Genomic DNA, 5,721 nt, shown 5'->3' on the forward strand with positions numbered 1-5,721 from the left:
CCAAATCCCCAATCTTTTGATAGATTCCGCCCTATATCCCTCTGCAATGTTTCATACAAAATCATTACTAAGATCCTAGCAAACAGGCTTAAAAATCTGCTCCCTTCTCTAATCTCCGAGAACCAAGGTGGTTTTGTCCCTAGGAGACAAATAACGGACAACGTTATTCTTATCCAGGAGGCTATTCAGAGTAGCATATCCAGAAAGGAAAGAGGTATGATCATCAAGCTCGATATGGCAAATGCCTTTGATCGAGTAAACCACTCATTCCTCAAGGCAGTTCTAAAGAGATTTGGTTTCTCTGAATTATTCATCAGCAGGGTTATGGAATGCATTTCAGATAATTGGACAGCCCCTCTCATCAATGCCAGGCCTTGCGAAGCTTTCAAAAGCTCGAGAGGCTTGAGGCAAGGGTGCCCGCTCTCCCCTTTCCTCTACATTCTCATGGCGGAAACTTTAAGTTTACAGTTAGAAAAAAAACGGCTGTCAAGAGAAATAACAGGGGTCGAAATAGTCAGAGGAACCAAGGGCATTAACCACTCCCTCTTTGCAGACGACACTTTACTAATTGGTGGCGCCTCAAGCATCATAGCCAGAAGATTCAAGAAAGCTTTGGACCTTTTCCTTCAAGCCTCCGGAGGCAAGCTCAACAACAACAAATGCATGATTTACACTTGGAATGTCCCTAGACACATAACTCAGAGAATCTCCCTAATAATGGAAATCCCTGCTCAAAGGAACTGGACACACTTTATGTACCTAGGGCTACCTTTAGCAAAGGATCAAATTAAATCTGAGATCTGGGTGAAGTTAATTGAAAAGCTGAGAGGAAAGCTTCAGAGCTGGGGAGTGTACTGGCTAAATTTAGCAGGCAGGACAATTCTGATCAAAGCCATCCTTGCAGCTATCCCTATTTATCAATTTGCAATCACTCTTGCCCCGGCCAGCATCCACAAGCATATGGAGCTGATAATCAGAAGCTTTCTGTGGCAAGGAGGAAAGCAAAATACAAAAAAATTTAGCTTGGTAAAGTGGGACAAGGTCATTCTCCCTATAGAGAAGGGCGGGCTTGGAATCAGAGTCCCAAGACTTGCAAACATGGCTATGGGCTACAAATTAATATGGAGAATTCTCAATGAGAGAAAAGCCTGGTGGACAGAGGTAATTAAAAAGAAATATTTGAATGGAGCCAACAGTAACATTCTCTCAGAAACTATCATAGACCGACAGTGCACACCCATCTGGAAATTAATCAAAAAATCGCTCCCTCAATTCAAAACCCACATCTCCAGGGCTCCGGGCAATGGCAGGGATATCAACATCTGGAATGATAGGATAATGGGATCAAATGCTAGGGAAACTCTTCCTAATTTCAGGCCTCTTCAAAGATGGTTGATAGAGGCAAACTACAATACCCTCTTCGATTTATCTCTTTGGGATCAGAATTGCTGGATCGGATGGAAATCTCTCAATCTCCCCACAGGCCTCACAAATCTATGGGATGAGCTCAAGACTTCCCTTATTGGCTCAGCGCCTACTCATAAGCTGTCAGAGGACAAATACATATGGGATCCTAATGGGGGAGGATACACGGTTAAGGAAGGTTATAAAGCTCTTCAGAACGCCTCAGCAATCAATAACTGGTCCTTACACAAAGCTGTGTGGAGGCCCGAATGTCTGCCAAAGATTAAAGTGTTCAATTGGACCCTTCTCCAGGGTAAAATTCTCACAGCAGAGAATCTCAGAAAGAAAGGCATCCAAGGCCCCTCAATCTGTTGCTTGTGCAGGTCCGCGGAGGAAAGCAGCAATCACATCTTCATAGAATGTCCTTTCGCTAGAACCTGCTGGAAACTCCTCACAAGTCCAATTACCTCAGGCGATCTACCTAATCAGATCACTCTTCTACAGAAAACTTGGGGGAAAAATCTTCCTCAAAACAAAAAAAGCAGGACCCTAGCTTCAAGGTTTTGGACCAGCATTCCTTCAAATCTCTGCTGGCAGATTTGGCTTGCCCGCAACAAGTGCATATTTAACAACGAAAAACCAAGCATATCTGGCATCCTGGCAAAAACAACAGCACTCATTTCCGAGACTATTGAAACAAATGGTATAACTCAGAAGGATTTGGATGAGACAGATCCAAGATTAAAAGATTGGATGAACAAATTTAAGTATGAAATAAAACTAAGAGAAAGATTAAGCTCAGGGAAAAGCAATCCGGAATGGAAGCTTAGAGGGACAAAGGATGAAGTTAGTATGTGGATACAAAACCAAAGAAGACCAGTCCTCTACTTTGATGGCGCTTCAAAGAATAATCCGGGACAAGCGGGAGCGGGCGGGATCATAAAAAATCCACAAGGGGAAATAATAGCATCTTACGAGTGGGGCTTAGGCAAAATGACAAACAATAAAGCTGAGGCCTACAGCCTTCTCCTGGGAACTTCAATAGCTAGGAATCTTGGTCTCCAGAATCTCCTTATCATTGGTGATTCAGCAATTATTATTGCGGCCATGACCACAGGGAAAGACTTCATTCAGATGGCCTTGAATAACATCAGACATAGGATAATGGAAAACATCAAAGTCCTGGGCAAAGTCACATACAAACATGTGTTAAGAGGTAATAACACAGAGGCGGATGCGCAAGCAAATCAAGCATCAAGAAGACAAGTAGGACAGGTAAGAGAGAATGAGGCAATCTATGGAAAAGACATTCCCTAAAGAGTCAATCACCTCCTCCACTCCCAAAGGAAAAAGTCACCTCAGGCACAATACCCATCCCATCGAATATCTCCTCAAATCCATTTGCAACCCCATGATTCTTCTCGGCATCATAATCTGGCAACAAAGGATCCATATCAGCTCTCAGGATCAGGATTGCATCATTACGATCCTCCTCACTCTGAAGCATATCCTAGGTAGCGCAGTCACTCTAAGGGAAAAAGACAGAGCACATCCCTCCAGCACGTTTTATGGCAGAACCGAAACTCCAAAGTACTGCCCTATCCCCAATTTCGGGCCTCCTCAGCATCGGATCACGTCTCTGAAGAGCAGGCCTCCTCCTATTTATTGCATCTCAGTCCTCAGAACTCTCACAGATCGCGGCTCTCCAAGGAACCTCCTCTGTGCTAGTCATAAGCGTCGGCAGCCTTCAGAACCTCTCAACTCTCATCGGGAGCCAGTCTCACGTCCGCAGCGCATGGCAGATAGGAACTCAAAGCGCAAGAAGCTGGAAAAAAGAAAGATAGAGATCGAATCGCTGAAGGAACGATGCAGCCATTTAGAAGAGGCCATTGAACACATCCGCTCCCTCACTCAAAGTTACCAGGCCGAAGCTTCAACTAAAGCAAGCATCAGGAAAGATCCGCTTCCTGATGACTCAGCCATGCCTCATTTCCCTTAAAAGATATGCCTTGTAAATTTTGTTGGATCGGTGGATCCTTTGTTAGGCAATATAGCCGTTTGTATTTGTCTTTGTGTTTAATCAAGAGAAGCAGCGAGGAATCCGGGTCTGCGAACCTGCTCTTGATCCTCAGCTCTCAGATCCTTTTTCCCTATGTTCTAGAATTCTGTATCGCAGGCTTTTATAATATATGAGTATCCGACTTTGTTAAAAAAAAAAAATGGAATACTACTTTTTGATATTCTGGTTATTATCAGTATTATTAATATTTCTTTTCATTTAAAAATTATAATAATTGACAATATCTTAGTTTTTTAGTTCTTTTTCCTTGTGCATAATGGAATACTACTTTTTGATATTCTGGTTATTATTTTACTTAGATGTGAAGTTTGGGTATGGGGCATCTTAAAGAATCTCAGAAAATAAGAAAAATGGAATACATTCAAAAGATTTTATAATTTCAAAATTAAAATTAATATATGTATATTTTTTTAAATATTTCTAAAAAATTAAATATATATTAAAAAAATTTATTATAAGATTAAAATTTTTAGTTATAAGATTAAAAAAAAAATCCCCTTGAATATTTTGGTCATTTTTCTTATTTTATATAACTTTTAGGATAAAGTATCTTTGGAAATTTTATAAAGAAATAGAGTAAATCCAAAGAGATTTGGTGATTTATAATCCCAAAATTAAAGTCTATACAATTCTCCTTATAAAAGTATTCTAAAAACCCTAGGATATAATGTTTGATTATTAGATAAGAAAAATCTCCTCTATATTTTGGTTGTATCATTATCTTATATTAAGTTTGGAGATGAAATATGAGTCAAAAGAATTTCATAACTTATAATCTCAATATTAAAGACAATGAATCTTGATTCATAACTTATAATTTCATAACTAAAGATAATACATTCTTTTCTATCTTTCTCATAGCAACTAACCATTTCCTTTTTGACAGTGCCACAATTTTTAGATACCTAATGTAAGAGAATAAGAGAAACAAGTGCTGCATGCAGCCGGTAGTCCCTGCCGTAAGCGAATGGCCTCCCTCAAACACAAATGAAGCCCTTTTATGATTTGTGCACCATTTCTCGTGCTTTCAGCAAAAAAGCTAGCTGACATCAATTCATGTGGGTGCTGCGCAGGACGATCATACTATCATAACGGTGCTTGAAAAAGTCTTTTCCGGATAATATTTTACAGGCGCTGTGGATTGTTTTGCTTCTTTAACGATAGTTACACCAAGTATCAAATAGACAAATCTAATCAGTGAATAGTTAAATGATATCATGCAGGTCTTTTCGTTTCATCCAAGATGGGACGACAACGGTAAGAGGAAACATAATGCACAAGTCGATCACTCGAAGAAGGTTGGAATTTTAAATTTATGTTAATGTAAATTCGATAACAGTGATTATTTTTTAATACACTCGATTTTAGGTTTTGAATATTTTAGAAACGGTTAAATTTCTTTGTATTTATATATGTAATTTTTTTTATAATAATTTCTTTGTATTTAGATATGTAATTTTTTTATAATAATGGATTGAAAGCAGTTATTTTCAGAAGAAGAAAAATAGGTCACTTGTCTAGTTCCATAGAAGCAAAAATAATATCAAAGTTAAAGTGATTACCTTCAGCCTCAGAACAAATAGATTGGGGAAGGTGTAAAATATGTCACGATTCTAGATATGGCATTCTATTTATTTTAAATTTTCATTTGCAATTAAAATGAAAACTATTCTATATTCAATATGACCTAAAAATTTTATTTACAATTAAAAAAAACTATTCTATATTCAATATGACCTAATATATGATAAAAATTAAGCTTGTTTAGGAAAATAATCAATTATTAACTAACTGAGATCATAAAAAATGGTATGTTTGGTTTTTATAATTATTTATTTCAGGAATCAGATATGATATAAAAATCAGAAATACTTTTTTTTTCTTCGGAAAATGCAAATATTAACATATTTCTTTCCATCATAAAGAAATAAAATTACTAACTTTTATATTAAAAATAGTTTTTTATATGAACCTTATAATCTACAAAGTAGAAAATAATATGAATACAAATACAACTTTATTATTATTTTTGAAAATGTTTTTTCAAATTCAAAACATATGTGGTCTGATGTCTATAGATGTCTATGGATATGGGTGAACAATTTCAGGTTGTCGCACCCTGGCAAAACTGAAGAAGTTGTGCTGAAAATTCTCAGATAACAACTTTATATCTTGCAGATGGATTCACAACAAAAGAACATCGAAGCTAAAAGAGAAGTTAGGATATTTTAGTGAAT

Source organism: Pinus tabuliformis, chromosome Q, assembly GCF_031772625.1.
Source record: "Pinus tabuliformis cultivar Carrire ecotype Pingquan chromosome Q, CPIR1, whole genome shotgun sequence".
NCBI classification, from domain to species: Eukaryota; Viridiplantae; Streptophyta; class Pinopsida; order Pinales; family Pinaceae; genus Pinus; species Pinus tabuliformis.